This window comes from Coenobita brevimanus, unplaced genomic scaffold (assembly GCF_032717465.1).
Source record: "Coenobita brevimanus isolate Jiangsu-jjx unplaced genomic scaffold, ASM3271746v2 jjx.HiC_scaffold_2749, whole genome shotgun sequence".
Lineage (NCBI taxonomy): Eukaryota > Metazoa > Arthropoda > Malacostraca > Decapoda > Coenobitidae > Coenobita > Coenobita brevimanus.
In genome coordinates, this window is record NW_027643707.1 from 446,764 (window position 1) to 467,500 (window position 20,737).

Sequence of the window (20,737 nt, forward strand, 5' to 3'; positions counted from 1 at the left end):
TATACCACCAATATAATAGCCCCAATATAACAGCCCCAATATACCACCAATATAACAGCCCCAATATACCACCAATATAACAGCCCCAATATACCACCAATATAACAGCCCCAATACGTATATGATTTATATATATATATATATATATATATATATATATATATATATATATATATATATATATATATATATATATATATATATATAATAAATTATGCCAGATTTCAGATGTCACTACATACGTTTCTTTTGTAGTAACTCTTCTTTTACCATTGTAAATTTTTCACGTGAATAAAATTATTGAGTACCAATAAGTCTATTAATATATAATATCATTTAAACAACACACACACACACACACACACACACACACACACACACACACAACAAAGAGACCGCTACCTGACCACGCACCTTGCCCCTGACCTACGCGGCTGACGTCACAAGAGGATTGGAGAGGCTTCTAATTTTAGAAGGCCTTGACCTCCCACGTCTCCCTTTGTCTCTCACACTTTTGTTTATATCGATTTAACCATCTACCTGTCTACTAGATTACTTGCCTTTTTGTCTACTACTTACCTACCTTCCTTCATGCATATACACAGTGATTCTTTACCTACCAGCCTACTTACCTACTGGCCAACCTAACTACCTACTTTTCACAGGCCCATCAACCAGCAGTATTTTCCCCTGCCTACCTTCTTTCAAAATTCCCACGTAAAGACTCCCACCCTTCTTTCTTCCTCCTGCACTTTTCCTCTCCTCCTTTCCTTCCTGCCCTCCATCCCTCCTCTTGTACTTCGCCTCTCTCTCCACCAGTAGTCACTCCACGTAATGACAATCCATCTCATCTGCATATTTTTATTTTCTCACTCCTGTTTTTATTTTGCCATGTCAACTAATTTCCTCTATCTCTGTATCACCTGTCTTTGTCCCCCTCCTCTCCCCCTCTCCCTTCCCCTATACTCATCTCCCTCTCTCCACCTCTCTTCCCTCTTCCTTCTTCATCCTCTCTCAACTTTTCTAACTTCCCCACTCCCCTCTCTTCCCTATTCCTTCTCTCCCTCCTATCGCTCCCTCAGCTTCCTCCTCCCTTTCCCTTCTCGACCCCTTCCCCCACACCCCTTTCCCTTTTTTGCTCCCCCACAGCCTCCCCTCTCTCTTTCCTCTCTCATCCTCATCCTGCTTCTCCTTCCTTCCTCGTCATTCCCCCATCTCACATTCTTTTTAATCCCTCAGTCTTCCTCGTCTCCTTGCCCTATCCTCCCCCGACCCTTACACCCCCTCGCATCACCATCACAACCTCCCACACCCCTCTCCCCTCCCCACACTCCGTTCTCTCTCCCTCTCCCTATCATATCCTCCCCCGTCTCCCCTCAACCCGAGCACTTAGGTTATTGAAATCTGGTCGGCATTTTTGTGTTGGTGGTGCCATACACTTAGGGAAGGATGCCACTCCCACGGTATGCAATCTGCTTACTTGATACACACTCACCATCAAGACGTATACCCCCCCCCCTCTCTCTAAAATCCCCAAAATAACTCCTCTCTCAATCCCCTAATGACCAATCTCTCAATCTCCTTTCGGCCAAATTTCAACTCACCCGTCCAGATTTCAGCACTTCCTTTATCTCTCAGTCTCTTCCTCTCCTCCTCAGCCCCTCTTTCAACCTCCTTAATCTTGTAACCTCTTTTTCATTTTTTTTAATAACCCTTCACTCCATCCCCTAATAACGCTTTCTAACCCCCATAACTACTCTCCCAGTCCCAGCCTTTTTCTCATTCGTTTTCTCTCTCAACACATTTTTCTCACCATTAACACACAAATCCCCTGCCCGTTGCTCCACCTACTTTTCCGCCAACAACCCCGCTCTCACAACCCTTCAACTCCCAGTAACCCCTCTCTCAACCCCTAACAACTCCTGTCTCAACCTCTTAACCTCTATCTCAGCCCCTTGATTTCTTTTCGCAAACTCCTTATCGCCAAATTCGCGGCCACCCGTCCAGAATTCAGGATGTCCTTTACCCGCACATTTCCTGGGCAGGGCGAGGGGCCTTTTTCCGTGTGGCTGTCTTGGCCTCTCTTGGCGGCTGCTGCTGCGTCCACAAAAACTCGGCCCCGTACCTGAATTAATTTATCTCACGTTCGGGGATCATTCTTTACCCTCCCGGTTCTTTTGTTGGCGAGTTGAGTAAATCTTTCTGTAGATAATAAGAATAATACGAAGTTCATGCAAGAGTACTAGAGTAAGCTGAAGTGTTTACGTCAACTCCTTCTATAGCAGAATAAAACCGTCTGCAGGTAGCCAGAATAATAAACAGGTAAAATAAGAGACTATAGTAATGCAATAAACTGTTCGATCCTATAATATACAGGTATAATAAGAGAGTACTGTAATGCAATAAACAGTGTTCGATCCTATAATATACAGGTAAAATAAGAGACTACAGTAATGGGATAAACAGTGTTCGATCCTATAATATACAGGTATAATAAGAGACTACCGTAATGGGATAAACAGTGTTCGATCCTATAATATACAGGTATAATAAGAGACTACCGTAATGCAATAAACAGTGTTCGATCCTATAATATACAGGTAAAATAAGACTACAGTAATGGGATAAACAGTGTTCGATCCTATAATATACAGGTATAATAAGAGACTACCGTAATGGGATAAACAGTGTTCGATCCTATAATATACAGGTATAATAAGAGACTACCGTAATGCAATAAACAGTGTTCGATCCTGTCAGTACCAGCAGTCCTTCCTAAGCTGAATAAAACCGTTTGTAGTTAACATGGATAACCTCAAGAAGAAATCCATTCCCGTCCCCGAATTAATTTATCTCACGATCAGGGGTCATTTTTTACTTTGTGGTTTTCCTGCCACGGCTGAGTAAAAATCGTCTGCAAATACCATGAATAACGTGTAAGATTCGTCCCTCACATCTGAATTAATTTATCTCACGTTCAGGGGTCATTCTTTACCTCGTTCCTTTACTGCCACGGCTGAGTAAAAATCGTCTGCAAATACCAAGAGTAACGTGTAAGATTCGTCCCTCACATCTGAATTAATCGCTTCAGCATGATGGTGTTGGCATGTTAGTGTTGGCTTGCTTCTTTTATTCTTTCTACCACCAGGCGATCTGATTCATCTCTCTTCTTGTTTGTACTGTATAATTTCACACTTTTTCGCCCTCCAACACTACTCCCCCTTCTCTCTCTCTCTCTCTCTCTCTCTCTCTCTCTCAATCTTCCTCAGCTTCCTATCCCTTTGTCTTCCTCTCCCCTTCCCCCACCCCCCTTCCCTGCTCTTCACCTGGTACGAGGATTTATGGTGTGCGTCTTAGCGTGCGTCCTGAGGTTGACGTATGCGTCTCCCTGCCCGCCTCACACCACCACACTACACTTTACACCACACCACGCGTCTCCCTGCCCGCCTCACACCACCACACTACACATTACATCACACCATGCGTCTCCCTGCCCGCCTCACACCACCACACTACACTTTACACCACACCAGTTGCCTGATATTCTACCTCAGACCCTCACATGGCCGCGTCTCCTCTAGCATTACATTCTAGCTACGTGTAATGTCAGACGATAATATGGAGATGATAGTGAGTCATAGGAGCCTCAAGTGGATGTATGCGTCTCCCTGTCCGCCTCACAACACCACACTACACTTTACACAATACCGGTTACCTGATATCATCCCTGTCTTTACCCTTAACCAACACAACACCCTGTTCACTTCAGCTAGGCGTAAAGTTGCCGTCTCTCCATCTCAAGCAGTGCCTCATTCATTTTCACCCTTTAGGCATCCTCCTCTTCGTCTTTCTCCTACGCTTCTCATTTACGCTCAGGTGATCTACGTTATCATGAGTACTTTTATACCTTTCCTCCTCGTACGTACTTATTCCACCCTTCTCTGCTCTTACTTACTTATTTTCCCCCGCTCCTCCTCCTCCCACTCATACCTTTCCACTCTTCAGTATTTCCTCCCACCTCCTCTTCCTGAACCTCTTTTGGATTTTCTCCCCCTCCCATCATCATCATAATTATCATCATTATCATCATCATCATCATTTCCTTTCATCATTAGCTAACTAATTCCCTCCTCTTCCTCCTTCTTCATCCCCTCCTCCTCCTTCTCCTTCTTCTTCTACTTCTCTTCCTCCTCCTCCTCCTCCTCCTCCTCCTCTACAGTGTCATACGCCAGGTACCCTTCTACGCCTCCCACCTACGCACGAGTACCTTCTCATTCTCTTGTACTCTTAGGCCTTTATGAATTCTCTGGGCGTTTTAATGAGCTTGGGATGAGAGAGAGAGAGAGAGAGAGAGAGAGAGAATGAAATCAGGACGAAAGTGAAATATACAGGGAAGGGAAGGGACAATGCAGACAAGGGAATGAGGAATATGAGGAGGAAGGAGGGAAGAAAGAATTTAGATGGATTCACAAGATTACAAGGAATTACTGATGAGAGAGAGAGAGAGAGAGAGAGAGAGAGAGAGAGAGACAGTTTTTAAATCTACGGTAATCGTCACTAATTCACTGCTTTATATATACATACAACATAATTGCACTAAATTGGGTAAATAAAGGCGTGACATGATACAGTAGGGGCAGAAATAGTACGTATTAGTGCATATTTAAATACTGATTGATATTAGCAGAGTTAATCTGTTTATCTATAGCCAGACGCCATAATTCCGTAAAGGGTAGCCGTCTGTCCCTGAGTTAGCGGTTTTACGAGGAGGAACACTAATCCTACGCCAACCCACCTGTTAACACATAGGGAACACGTAAAGGCTGGTTATATGGTTACCACCCAGCGCTGTAAATTGTTTCCTGGCTTACAGGAAACCATTAGGCTGACACTCAATGTAAAGTCGCCTAAAATGGAATGAGTAATGAAAAGTGAGAGGAAAGATCAAGTGAGCGAATGACGGTCGCCACCACCTACCACCAAACCTAATCCAACCTATGACAGCAATCTCTCAATTTTAAAAGCAAGTGTTGGGGACGCAAGATATGGCCAGCTACTGGTAGACGTCAGTGGAATAATTATTCATTCTAAATCCTCAGCGTTCATTGTCTTTATAAAAATGCCCAGTAGCTATGGCACGGTACTCCAGGAAAAATAACAAATAACCTGTGAAAGACTCATTTCGATGGAAAATATGAAAAGGCCGCGCGTGTTTGGTAATGAATTAATGAAAAACCACAGCAATACCAACCCTGATTCCACTATGGCTTAAGTTTAATGTGTACTAAAAAAAAAAAAAAACCAGCAGTACCAACCTTGATTCCACTGTGGCATGTTAATGTGTACTGCCGAGAGTCCCAGCCACAAGAATGTGTAGCAGTTCAGTCATGGATGGTAGATAACTTGGTGAAGATGTAGACACGGCCAGAGTTAAGTCACTAGCAGCTGCAGTCCTTTACTCACATGTTATGATGAGGCATTTAAAGGAGAAGGTTGACAAATGAGAACGTAAACAAACTTCTAAATCAGTGTTTATACACTTATTTCCTTATCAGTCTTCGTTCGGGTACTCTAAATACTAATGTTTCGTTATAGCGTACACTTTTAATGGTGAAAATAGCTTATTCCTGGAGGTTTTTGTGGTAATTTTCAGACGACACAAACACATCCTTCCCGACGAACAACTCTGTGATTTATGGACAGTGTTCGGATGGCCTCCTTGTGTTGATGTTTATATATATTTTTTCCATTAGATCAAGTGAATTTTCACACATTACACCACATTTCTGTTTCAAGATATTTTTAAAAGTGTTGTGATAAATAACGACATCAGATATTCCCTCCCAGTGAACCAGATTATCAAAGATTGTATTATGGTGTAAAGGAATCGACCTCTGCCGAAAGAGTTTCTTAACCATATTTTTTAGCAGAAAATGAATACTAATCATTGTTATCCCTCTGGACCTTTGATCAACATGTATTAATATTTTTACTGCTGAACTTATATGGTGGAATATAATCTGGTAGAATTTAAGGAATTTAGTATGTGTTAAGAAATGAGATGATGTAAACATAACAACGTGGGGCATTTCCGGTGTTTCACCCCAGCTGACTTCACGGGATTTTATTCAGTAAGAGTGAGTGTTAGAACCCTTAGAATGTTACTGGGAGAGACCCTGACATGTACTGAAGGAAGAGTGAAAGAATAAAGGGGAAAATGAATGAAGGGGAGAATGTATTGACAAAATGAATGGAAAAATACAAGGACAGACTGGAGGGAAGAATGAAAAAATGAAAGTGAAGGGAAGGATGAAAGAACGTCAAAGTGAAGGGAAGAATGGAAGAAGGACAAAATGCAGGGAAGAATAAAAGAACGACAAAGTGTAGGGAAGAATGAAAGGTTAAATAAAGTAGTACAGATAATGAATACACCCAACCCATTCACTACAATGCCGTGTTGTTTGGGTGTATTCTCGCTGCCTTCACACGATGATATTCAGTACATGAGAGGCCTTTGGTAGTGAAGGGGTTAATGAAGGCTGTATCAAACCCAGCCAGACAGAAAAGAGTCATGGAAGATAAATAAAATCGTCCGTAGGCAACAAGAATGAAGGAGAAAATAGTGGTAATGTAGTTGGAAAAAATGCATAAAGGGTGGAAGGATGAGGGAAAAGGAAATACTGAAGATATACATTAAAGCAGTAGTATTGTGTGTGTGTGTGTGTGTGTGTGTGTGTGTGTGTGTGTGTGTGTGTGTGTGTGATCCCCCAAATATCACAAGTTTTTCAAGGGCATGGTTGTTGGTGTAATGCGACCTGTGTAAAATGTGCAATTACATGTGCAGCTCTGACACCTAATAATGTTAATTGTGTTGGCAATGGACAGGGTTGTGAAAAGTGCATCTCAGACATTATATACCTGATTCACCAAGTTATGTGTGTTGTGAAATGCTGACTGATTAAATACTGAAGGATATATGCAACTTTTATGCCGAGAATAGTATATAAATTGTATGTGTGTGTGTGTGTGTGTGTGTGTGTGTGTGTGAGAGAGAGAGAGAGAGAGAGAGAGAGTCTTGTAATTTCGAGCTGGATATGCAAGCCAGTGTATCGCCCATTATCCTCCCCTCTTCTCCTTTATCCTCATATCTTCCTTCATCGTCCGTCCTCTTACTCTCCTTTATCATCAACCCTTCACTCACCTTTCATCCTCTTCATTTCACTCCCTGTGTCTCTTTTCCTTCACTTTCCCTCCTCTTCTTCTGTCTTATCCTCATCCCTTCATTCATCTTTCATCTTCTCTCTCTCTGTCTCTCTTATTTCGTCTTTCATAATTCTTGTCCTTCTTTCTTTCTCTCTTCCTTCACCTTTTATCCACTTCTTCGCCACTTCCTCGTCCTTCCTCTCTCCTCACTGCGCCATAAACTACTTGAACTGGCCATGTCCTCTCTCACCTCTGCTTGCTCCTTGTCCCCTCTTCTTCTTCCTCTTTCTTTCTCTTTCTACTGCCTTCTCCTTCTTCCTTTGTCCTATCTCCTTGCTATTTCTCTGTTTCTCTTCTGTTTCCCTCCTTTTCTTTTCCTCTTTGTCATTCCATCTTCCTTTCTTCCGCTGTCCTCTCTTCTTCCTGTCTCTCTTCTTGTCCTCCGTCTCCCTCTTCCTCTTCTTTTCCTTCATGTCTTTCCCTCTTCTTTTCATGTTTTGTCCTGTCTTCTTCCCTTCTCTCTTCTCGTCTCCTTGCTCCATTTTCCTCCTTTCATCTGCTTTTCTCTCCCATTCTTAAGCTTAAATTGAAAAGTAAGTTGTTTATTTAAGTTTAAGGCCAAGTTATGTGAAAAAAAAAAAAAAAAAGGGTAGTAAAGTCTGTGTGTTCGGTGTATCCGTGTAACTACGTACGATAACTTGTGTGTACCTCTCTCTCTCTCTCTCTCTCTCTCTCTCTCTCTCTCGCCATATAACTCCCGACTCACTCTCGACCACCCCGACCCCAGCCAGAGACAATCGAGCGTATATGTAGATGAACCTGGCGGGGCAGGGGGAGAGGGGAAGGTTTGGGGTTGGGGAGACGGTTTGTGGAGTGGGGTTGGGGAAGGAAGGTGGGGTGAAAGGTAGGAAGAAGAGAACAGAAGAAGAACATAAGAAGAGAGGATAACTGCAGTAGGCCGGTTGGCCCATGCTAGGCAGCTCCTAGAAGAGTAACTGAACTACTAGAATGAGATAAGCATAGCAAAGAAGAAGGCTATCCCCCGCCCTCCAAACCCTCCAGCCGAAGCCGGCAGGAAAAAGTCAGAAAGAACACCACGCCGTATAGAAAAACTGGCGTGGACATTTTACAGGAAAGTGTGAAAGGAGAATAGAGACTATCATAGTGTTACCTGAAAAGGAAAAATTTTTGAAGGAAGGAAAGGAGAAGGGTAGACTGGAAAGTGGGGGCAAAAAGAGAGGAAACATAGAGGGGGCGAAGGGGTTGGGGGGGAGAGTTTGTAGAACATGGAGGAATAAAAGTGGGGAAGGGAAGGAGGGGGAAGGGGAGGAAAGGAGGAGGAGGGTCAGTATGTTCTGTACATTACCGGAGCACACGATTGAGGGGGAGGGGGACTGGTAGGAGAGGGGGAGGATGGGGCCAGGGGCTGTCACCGGCATCTCTCCCTCTCTCCGTCATCCCTCCTTCCTTCATATTCCCTCCATCTCCTCACACACACACACACACACACACACACATTAATCGATGTATCACTTGAACACATTAATGTCTTGTTAAATTGGTGTAAACCATAACCGCATTATTTTCAAACCTAGTTCCACCGAGTGCGAACCGTAATGGAAAATAACACACGGGATAGAAATTAGACGTTCTTTATCTTAAACAGTGTTCGGATCTGCACACTGATCGTTCACCTCTGCAGCTCGCCTTCCTCTTTGTCATTCATTTCCATCATATTGTCCTGAGGCTGTTTCTATCATTCACATCCCCGATAACTAAGGGTGTATCTTTTGTACTATGAATAGTGAAACAAGACGAAGACATCCCCAACCTCTCTCCCCTGCAACAGCCCCCCCCACCTCCCCCCAGCCCCTGCCCCTCCTCCTGTCTATTCTTTCAAAGGCGGAATGAACAAGTGCTGTTGCTTAGTGCGATTAAATATTGTATTCCAGTAATTCTTATCATCTTTTCTTAACAAACTCATCGTGTTATAATTAAATATAGCTAAAAACTATACATAACTGAGCCGTAAAAAGTGGCTTATTGACTGTTATTAGTCTTGCTGTAAATCTGATCGGTAGCAACTTCAGTTGAGCTTGTGCATCGCGCATGTCTGTAGCATCAAGTGTACCAATGCTTCCGATGCACTCAGTGATTGAGAGGTGATATTTAATTTTATTTTCTAATATTAGTTGTCTAGGCTTGTGAAACTCTCAGAACCACTTTGTATTAATCCCGAAATGCAGATAGATTAGTCAGTAGCCTGTGTGGTTGTGTTTGATGCTTGTGGATTACGTAGCACGTTGGATTGTTGCAGGTGAGGTTACTGACTTGTGACACGAGACGGTTGGCACACCTGCGTTGCCCACCACGTGCCAGCTGCCCTGCTCCAACCAAAAAACTTGTTCCCGTCTCTTCCCGCAGGTGGCGTTGCAGAAGAAAGTATTCTTTAATTTGTGTGTGATATGCGTCTTGTCGTGAACTTCGAGAACAAGAGTGACTGTGGACCTGATGGCCTCGCTCTGGTGTGAAGAGACGGGGCCTGACTGAGGTCCTGAAGACTCTAAGGTGAACTGCCCGGCCGCCACCCCGACACCACCGGCAAGGTCAGCCATTTTGATCGTCCTACATTTTGTAAGCGCAGGCTTCTTGATAATTACCTCTTACTGTAACTTCCTTACCGGTTTAAACTGATTGCATTCATCATGTCGTTATTATCTGGATGTTCTATGGAATAGGGGAGGTATTATTATTATTATTGCTGTACAGTTAAATCATCAATTACGATAGTTAACGCTTACCTACCTGCCGGCTTGTGTCGTGCATGTTATTTTCTAAATGTGATAATGACAATTTAGAAATGATTAGCTGGATTTTATATATTTTCTTCCCCCTCCCTTATATTCACTTTCTTCCTCTTCTTCGTCTTCTTCCTCTTCCTCATCTTCCTCTTCCATCTCTTCCTGTTTCTTCCTCTTCTCCTCTTTCTGTTCCCCCTCTTCCTCTTCTCCCTCTTCCTCTTCTTCCTCTTCCTCTTCTCCCTCTTCCTCTTCTTCCTTTTCCTCTTCTTCCTTTTCCTCTTCCTCTTCTTCCTCTACCTGTTCTTCCTCCTCTTCATCTTTCTTCTCCCTCTTCCCTCTTCCCCTTCTCCCTCTGTCTCATCCTCTTCTGCTTCCATTTTTTCCTCGGTCTTTCTGTTCCTCTTCTTCCTCTTTCTCCTTCCTCTTCTTCCTCTTCCCTTTCCTCTTCCTCTTTCATTTCCTCTACCCCATCTTTCTCTTCCCTTTCCATTTGTTCGTCTTCCTGTTCCTCTTCCTCTTGTTCTTCCTCTTCCTTTTCCTCTCCCTTTTCTCTTCCTTCATTTCGTCCTTCCTCCTCCTCTTTCTCTTCCCCTTCTTCCATTTTTTTTCTCCTCCTCTTCTCGTTTCTCGTCATCCTCTTCCTCCTCTTCCTTTCCTTCCTCCTCTGCTTTTACCTCTTCCTCTTCTTCTCCTTCATCCTGTTCCTTTTCCTCCTCTTCCTCCACGTCTTCCTGCTATTCTTCCTCATCTTACACCTCTTCCTTCTTCTCTTCCTCCTTCTGCCTCTCCTTCCTCCTCTTCTTCCTCCTGTTCTTCCTCATCCTCTTCCTAATCTTCCTCCTCTTCCTGACCTTCCTTCTCTTCCTCTCCTTCCGTCTTTTATTTCTTTTTTTTCTTTCTCTTTTTCATTCATCTCATTTCCTTTTATTTTCTCCTACTTTCTTCTCCTCTTCTTTCCTCTTTCTCTTTGGCTCCCTTTTTCTTCTCCATTCTTTCTCCTTTCGTCCCTCTTCTCTCCATTTTTTTCTTCTCTTCTTCCTTCCGTTGTCTCCTTCCTTCTCTCATTTATTTCTTCTCTCCTTTCTTCTTTCTCCTTTCATGTTCTTTCCTTTTTCTTCCTGCTTCATCATTCTTCTTCCTTACCTCCCCTTTCTTCACTCCTTTCTTTTCCTTCTTTCCATTCTTTTTCCCTCCAGTCTTCCTTCTCTCCTTTCTTCTTTCTTCCCTCCTTTCTTCTTTTTTCTCCTTTCGTCGTCCTTTCTTCCTTTTCCTTCATTCATCTTCCTTACCTTCTTTTTCTTCTCTTTTCTCTCCATTCTTCATTCTTTTCTCCTTTCTTCTCTCATTTCTTCGTTCATCTTTCTCCTATATTCTTCATTCTTTCTTTTTTCGTCTTTCTTCCTTTTCCTTTGTTTTCCTTATTTCTCATTTCCTCTTTTTCTTCGCCTTTGCTCTTTCTTCGTTCTAATTTCTTCTCCTTCTTTGTCGTTTTGTTTCCTTTCATCTTCTTTATTTTCTTTTCTGTTTTCCTCCTCCTCCTCCTCCTCCTCCTCCTCCTCCATTTCACTCCCCATCGAAAGAAAAATACCAAACGAAATGTTTCCTGAAAATAGGCAGATTTTGAAGGGACTCTGTTGATAGATTTCCTAACTTTTACTATCCTGTTCCTGTCTCTGGATCCCTCCCGTCCCATGTATTTGGGCAAGAGAGTTAGCCTAATATGATGGTAATTCTGTCAGTTAACACTCACTCCCCTTTATTAACTTACTTTGGCCCTTTTGGTTGGATTCACAGTCGTCTTTGGTGATGGTAGGAGGAGGAAGGGAAATGGTTTGAGTGGAAGGAGGAAAGAAGAGCTAGTGGAGAGAGGAAAGGGGAGTTAGGAGGAATGGGAGGTGAACTGAGGGAAGGGAAGAAGTGATGCCAAGGAGTTTGCTGAGGAGAGGAAGGAGCACTTGAGGAGCAGGGAGTGCGGTTAAGTTCTTGGAATCAACTAGTTCTTAGCAAGCCGAATAAAGTCGACAGGAGAGAGCCAGACCGAATTTAACACCTTTTCTACGTGAGAGCTGCCCAAACCTAAAGTATAATCATGTGTGAATAACAAGTAAAATATGAAGGACGTCATCATTGGGAAGAGGTTATGGAAATTGCCTCCCCTAAGCCGAAGAATATCAGTCAGTAGCGTAGGTAAGATAAACACGAGACGTCACCTCCATTAGAGGCTGATGTATATATTGCCATCGTAGGTAATGGGGTAATTGAGGTAGAATACAACACCCTGAATATGAGAACTCTTCTGAATAAAATTATCCGGAGTTAGCCAGCATAAAATGAATAGAGATCATCGTAGTGACGGGATTAAGGCCTTTCACGGTACTGTGTGTTAGTATTCCATGTGTAATCCACTTGATTGAGGATATATTGTGACGCGTAGTCCTAATATTCTAAGTGCATTATTACATTTCCCTGACATTAAATCCTTTCGGTACGATGACGTTCAGCTTAATTTGTTTGTGTTGTTGCCGCCACTGTTTCAGGTGAACCCCTTCAATATGGTTTGTTACGTGTGGCCGATACACAATGCTTATATTCATATGTAATATTCAGAATCTTTAATATTCATTTATTAGTACCATGCGTAGCATTCTGTGAATCGAGTTTATAAATATGAGACTGCAGGAAACAGCATGCTGAGTCAATCATATATCGTTCAGACGCATCTTTTATCGTCCAGTTAACAACTCTTAACAGACGTTATGTCTTCTGCCTATCATACGCTGTCACAAAGATGGGTCAGATATCCATTGCAAGAGCAACCAAGCATTTTCTGGTTACTGTTACCACCACTCATTGTAACACTGCAAAACCCTATTCACAGTCACTGCTGTTATTACTCACTTTAACACCGTATAATTCTGGTTTCTATCACTGTTACTCTCACTTAATGTAACATCGAATAATCCTGGTAAATATCGGGCAAGTTCAAAACTTCATCGTAGGCTACACCCACGTGGATGGTAGCTGCGAGAGAGACTCACGGTTTCGACCCTGAGTTTCTGTTCTGCCCTTCTAGCTTCATTGAGTTGCGCTTCTTTGAGTTTGTCTGTTTAAGCCGGGCTGGGACTCCCTCGAGTTTTGTTAGTTTTGTTTTTGTCTTTCTACATAGTATATTGTTTGGCCTAATGACCAAGGTTTGGGTGATGGCCATAAAGCCCTAACCAACCAACCAACAACCCTCGAGTTAGTTAACCGCTTGAGCTAGACCGGTGTGTTGGACTGCTCTGTTCTGGGGATATTGGTATAATATAGTAGTTTATCTGCCACACGTGAGTTAATGTTTATTGTCAGCACATGATAGGTTTATTAGATTATTTTGAGATTGCTTTTGTTTATAAGAATTGTTGATTTAGAATCACTGTTATTGCCCTAGCTAATGTCACATGTTATATTAGTGTCAAGAGTCTGTCTTTATTTTTATGCCAGGTCTTTACTGCAAGAACCCAGAGGCTTTACAACCCAAGGGCTAGTTTATGTTCTGGCTTTTCTTTATTATTAACATTTGGAACTTTAGGATAACTTCTGCAAGAGCTAGTTTGACAATCCTGTTCGAACTTGCTTGATTTTGTTCTTGTAGGTTTAAGTTAGTGTTAATTTCATTCCCCTTTTCGTCATTGGTATATATTTTTCACTTTATCACTATTTTCTCCCCTTTTAAGCTTACGACTTGGTGTGGCTGACCGCCACTTGGTATTCTAAAATATCCGTTGCACACTTTACAGGCTATTAGATAGTCCTTTAGCCCCTCCATGTCGTAACAGGTTACGTCTTTTTATGATATTCTACCAGGTGATTTTATTCAGTTAAGGAGGCTTCTAATAATGAAGGGGCTAATCAAGGCTGTATCTAACTCAGAGAGAGAGAGAGGGAGAGAGGTGCTTATTCCTCCTAGTATTCCAAGTGCCGGATTATCCCACGTCGCTTATATATTTGCAGGATCTGTTGGCGTGCAGGGAGCAGATACCAACACGATAAGAACCATTCCACACCACTCACAGCTACTGGAGCAGGGGATGTGTGTGGGGGATAAGGTGGGGGTTGGGTATCAGGGGGAAGATGAAATGTTTGGGAGAGATAAGAATGGTGGAGAGAGGGAGGGGCAGGAGGTAACAAGTGCTAAATAGTTTCCATTCTCTCAGTGGTCGTGAATAAGTGTGGGGAATCGTGTCTATAACGCTGACTATTGGGATGCCAAGGGTGGCTGGTGGGAGAGTGGCAGGTACACAAGATATCCATCCAGCGAAGCTTCGTATTCTGCTTTATTTTTGCTCTCAAAGGATTTTTACAAATAAGATGGTTCAGTTTAATGAAGCTCCATATGATCTCGTATCCATCCATTACTTGTCTGTTATTTGATAGTTTACCCCTTCAGTCCGGTGACGTATTTTTCACTTTATTCTTGCTACCTTCCGGCGATTTTACACAGCTTAAACTTTCATTTAAAGTGTCAGATACAGCTTCATTAACCCCTTCAGTACAAAAGGTTTCCCTGAACTGAACAAAATAGCATGGCGGCAGCAAGAATAAGCCCAAACAAGACGTCATTGTAATGAAGGGTTGGTTTGCTTCATTGCCATTACCGATTACATTCTATATGTTTTTTTTCTTATTTTCTTCCCTAGAGTTTTAAGTCAGCCAGTCTACAATCACCACTCTCAGGCTGCCATGACCCACTCTCAGCCGAATAAAATCGTGTAATGTTAGCCGGAGTTAAATAACAAATGCACCGACCTTGAGGTGGTTGAGTGGTCGCTCGGAAATGTTGCCGCATTTTTTAACATCTGCTTTAATTCAGTCTGATTAATTTCCACTATTTCAGGTCGTGTTAACAGTAAAGGTTTGTATATATAAATAATACACACGTCGGTGAAGTTCATTGAAAAATAGCAGCGAACAGTATATTGTGCTGCGAATGTTGTGACGATCTCTTTAAATGTTCGATTCCTTTTGCATCTGGGTATAAGTTTGATATGATTTGTTGCGAGAGTGTATTTGATAAAAATTAACATACCACACTTTATTCAATATCTCAAGACAGAAATGTTGTGCAGTGTAACGAAACTCACTTGATTTTATGGAGAAGAATATGGAAGATTCAGTGCAAGCCAGCCATCCGACCACCACCCTCCCCCTCCTCAGCCTCCCCCTCCTGTGTGCTGTTATGCAGTTGTGTTTGTTGCTGGTGAAATATGGCGTTTCTGACAACTCTTAAATAAACTAATTTCTCATTAAAGGATTTCAAGGTAAATAATGCATCTCTCTCTGTATCACCATTATACCCACACATCTTATTTCTGACCTTCACACACACACACACACACACACATCTTTCATTTCGTCTGGCACCACGTTTTCCACTTCAACGGAGCTTTACAACTCTCCATTTATTTTTTCTCCCCTCTTTCATCTCCTCCCTCATCATCTCTCCTCTTGCCGCACCTCTCATCACCATTACACCCCTCGTCTGCCTTGATACTACGCTATTCCGCATCATCCCACGCTACACTACACTACATCACATTACAGTAAACTACATTATACTACTCCGCATAACACACCACTCCACAACACTACACTAAGCTGCACTACGCTAAACTACACCACACTACACTACGATACAAAACACGCCATTATTCCACATTCCATACCACTACACTACCCTGCACTACCTACACCACACTGCACTACCTTACACTACACTACACTCCATTCCACCACACTGCACTACACCTGAAAATTACGGTACCGCGCATGATACACCTTTGTTAAAATACTCGCACAGGTAACAGGTGCTCCCCTCTAGTTTCTGTCAATAATAATATCTAGTGTTGCTTTCCCCTTTAGACTTGCACATTTTCTAAAAAATTAAGCACTTCAGTCCGATAAAGGTTTTCAATGGATGGATAAATAGATACATGGAGAGATAGACTGATAGATAGTAAAGGCAGATGGGGTGATAGTATACGCAGAAAGACTGATATGAACTGAGGAAGTATTGGCAGATAAATGGGTAGAGGTATGTACTGAATATAGCTAAATATACAGATAAGTAGAACAGACAGATGAAACAGTATATAGTTGGAAGATATATGTACATGCAAAAATAATTCAGATACATATATGAGAGAGAGAGAGAGAGAGAAGGATACAGGTATAATGAAGATACAGACAGACAGGCAGATAATATAACAGACAGACAGAATGAACAGATAGATATTAAGCACAAAGAGATCGATAGTAGCTATTATGAAGTAGACAGCCAGCCAGCAGAGATACATGGTCAGACAGTAACGTAGACAGACAAAATAATTACAGATTAATAGGTAAACAGATAGACAGATGGACAGATAGACAGACAGACAGAAAGACAGACAGATAGATGGATAGACAGACAGGCAGACAGAAAGACAGACAGATAGAGACAGACAGACAGATAGATAGACAGATACATAGATAGACAGATAGATAGATGGATGAGTAGACTGATAGATGGGTTAATTATATAAGTACGAAGAGGGACTATAAAGACAGCCTCTGACCGAGAAATATTATAATAAATTCATGGATTGACAGATAGATTGACAGGGATAGAAAGACCGACAGACAGACAGATAAGTATAAAGAGCGACGACAGATAGATAAGTGTGAAAAGCGTAGATAGATAGATAGACAGAGATAGATACAGACACACAGATTGATAGGGATAGAGAGACCGACAGACAGATACACAGATAAGTATAAAGAGCGACGACAGATAGATAGATAGACTGACTGACAGGGACAGAGAGACAGACAGACAGACAGACAGATACATAGATAAGTATAAAGAGAGACGACAGACAGATAAGTATGATGAGCGAAGATAGACAGATAGACAGAGATAGACAGATAGATAGATAGACTGACTGATAGGGATAGAAAGACCGACAGACATAGATAAGAGTAAAGAGCGACGATAGATAGATAAGTATGATGAGGTAAGATAGATAGACAGAGAGATAGACCGATAGATAGATAGATAGATGGATAGACTGACTGATAGGGATAGAGAGACAGACAGACAGATATAGAGATATGTATAAAGAGCGACGACAGATAGATAGATAGATAGTTAGATAGATAGATAGACGGATAGACTAACTGATAGGGACAGAGAGAAAGACAGACAGATACACAGATAAGTATAAAGAACGACGACAGATAGATAAGTATGATGAGCGAAGACAGACAGATAGATAGATAGATAGACTGACTGATTGGGATAGAGAGACAGACTGACAGACAGATAGATAAGTATAAAGAGCGACGACAGATAGATAGATAGATAGACAGATGGATAGACTAACTGATAGGGATAGAGAGAAAGACAGACAGATACACAGATAAGTATAAAGAACGACGACAGATAGATAAGTATGAAGAGCGAAGATAGATAGATAGACAGATAGACAGATAGATAGATAGACTGACTGATAGGGACAGAGAGACTGACAGACAGATACATAGATAAGTATAAAGAGCGACGACAGACAGATAAGTATGATGGGCGAAGATAGATAGATAGACAGAGATAGACAGATAGTTGGATAGACTGACTGATAGGGATAGAAAGACCGACAGACATAGATAAGAGTAAAGACCGACGATAGATAGATAAGTATGAAGAGCGAAGATAGGTAGACAGATAGATAGATAGATAGACAGATAGACTGACTGACAGGGATAGAAAGACAGACAGACAGACAGTTATAGAGAGATGTACAAAGAGCGACGACAGATAGATAGACAGATAGATAGATGGATGGATAGACCGATTGATAAGGATAGAGAGACAGACAGACAGATACATAGATAAGTATAAAGAGCGACGACAGACAGATAAAGTATGATGAGCGAAGATAGATAGATAGACAGAGATAGACAGATAGATGGATAGACTGACTGATAGGGATAGAAAGACCGACAGACATAGATAAGAGTAAAGAGCGACGATAGATAGATAAGTATGAAGAGCGAAGATAGGTAGATAGATAGATAGATAGACATATAGATAGACTGACTGACAGGGATAGAGAGACAGACAGACAGTTATAGAGATAAGTATAAAGAGCGACGACAGACAGATAGATAGATAGATAGATAGATAGATAGACAGACTGACTGACTGATAGGGATAGAAAGACCGACAGACATAGGTAAGTAAAAAGAGCGACGACAGATAGACAAGTATGAAGGGCGAAAATAGATAGACAGATAGACAGACAGATAGATAGATAGGTATGAAGAGCAGCGATAGACAGAGCCACTGAGAGAGAGAGAGAGAGAGATTAGGTAGAATGATAGACAGAATGAGCAGATGGATATTTACTACAAACGGATCGATGGTAGATATAAAGCAGACAGGCAGATAGATAGATGGACAGACAGATGGGCAGGAAAATAGACAAGTATGAAGAGGGAAAACTGATCGATAGACAACCCCAGCCAGTGATATATAATTATAGATAGACGGATAGATAGATATACAGATAATTAAGAAGAATGATGATAGATAGGTAAACAGATAAACAGACAGAGATAGATAAAATATGTAGATAGACAGACAGTTGATAGATGAGTATGAAGAGCGACGACAGACAGATAGAGACATCGACAAACAGATAGATAGATAGACAGATAGGTAGAGATAGATGGTAGGTAAGTATGAAGAGTGAAGATGGAGAGATAGACAGCCCCAGATAGACAGACAGAGATGGATATATGTAGAATGAAGATAGATAGACAGAATGATATTATAATGACAGACAGACAGAATGAATAGATAGATATTAAGCACAAACAGACTGATGGTAGATATAAAGTAGACAGACAGATAGCAGAGATAAATGGATAGATGGTGACAGACAGATTAGATAGACAGATAGACAGAGATAGATAGACAGATGGATAGATGGAGAGACAGATGGGTAGGAAGACAGATAAGTATGAAGAGGGACTATAGACAGACAGACAGCCCCAGAGAAATATAGTTATAGATAGAGTAACAGATAAACATAAATAGATTAGTAGGAAGAGCAAGACAGATAGACAGATAGATAGATAGACAGACAGACAGACCGATATAGATAGATAGATGGAAAGATGACAGATAAGAATGAAGAGCGACGATAGATAAAAAACAGACAGATAGACAGATGATTAGAAATAAAGAGCGACGACAGACAGACAGATACATATATAGATAAAAAGACAGTTGACAGATGATGAAGAGCGACGACAGATCGACAGACATCGATAGACAGGCAGATAGATAGATAGGTAGATAGACAGATGATGGGTAAGTATGAAGAGTGAAGACAGACAGATAGACAGCCCCTGATAGATAGATGGATATAGGTAGAATGAAGATAGATAGACAGACATATATTATAATGACAGATAGACAGAATGAATAGATAGATATTAAGCACAAACAGAGTGAAGGTAGATATAAAGTAGACAGACAGATAGCAGAGATAAATGGATAGATGGTGACAGACAGATTAGATAGACAGATAGATAGATAGATAGATTGATGGACAGACTGATGGGTAGGAAGACACATAAGTATGAAGAGGGACTATAAATAGACAGACAGCCCCAGGCAAAGAAATATTATAAATAGATTGATAAATGGATAGATAGACTGATACATAGATTAGTATGAAGAGCGAGAGACAGATAGACAGACAGATAGATAGATATAAAGATAGACAGACAGACATAGATAGACACAGATAGAGATAGGTTAATAGATAAACAGACAGACAGACAGACAGATGACAGATAAGTATGAAGAGCGACGATAGACAGATAGATTGATAGACAGATAGATAGACTGATATAATTAAATATAAAGAACGACGATAGACAGATAGACAATCCTGATAGACAGGTAGGCTGATAGACTGAGAGAGAGAGAGAGAGAGAGAGGGGGAATTTTAAAAGTTGAATTAAAAGTTACAACAAAAAATACATTAAAAACTTTTGGAACGTGCCCAGCGTTTTTTTTCATATCTAATTTTTCACTCGATATTTCTGGACTAAAAAGTGTAATATGATTCATGGATGAGAATAAAGGGGAAAAAGTCAAAATAAATGAGAAAAAAGTTGACATAAAAAAGTATGACGTGTTGTGCTGAGAGAGGATGAAAATATTTTGGTCCAATTACTCTATGCTGTTTTATTTTTACCTCTGTGACGTGCACGGTAATGATTGAGGTCACTAGTTCAATCCCACCTATTGTTACAACTACTGCTGCTACTACTACTACTACCTTACTAATACTAATAATAATCATCATCATCATAATAATAATAAAAATAATAAAAACAATAGCACCACTACTACTAGGGGTACTACCTCTATTACTATTATCAGCAGGGGCCCAGACAGAATTTTGATTTGGCGGGGTTCTGAATTTTGGTTGCCATTATTTTCGAGACAGCGGTTTGGAAAGCATCACAATAGTGTCTGGATTAACATAAAATGTATCTAGTGATAACAGAATGGAAAGAACCAACGATACAACCATTAAAGGTGAAATAAAGTGTGTATATTAAAGACAACATAAAGACATTCTCGTAGATAGAAAGGGGGGCCGGGGTTCCGCCCTGTCTGATCCCATGACTAATAT

At 41.3% G+C, this 20,737-nt stretch overlaps 1 long non-coding RNA gene across 1 annotated transcript in view; it reads left to right on the forward strand.

Annotated features, from left to right (window-relative positions):
- The first annotated feature begins 9,699 nt into the window (after positions 1-9,699).
- LOC145390027 (uncharacterized) overlaps positions 9,700-20,737 on the forward strand; it is a 23,034-nt gene continuing 11,996 nt past the window's right edge. The window contains exon 1 of the long non-coding RNA XR_013895562.1: positions 9,700-9,809. This is a non-coding gene — a long non-coding RNA (uncharacterized LOC145390027). The remainder of the gene's footprint in view (positions 9,810-20,737) is intronic.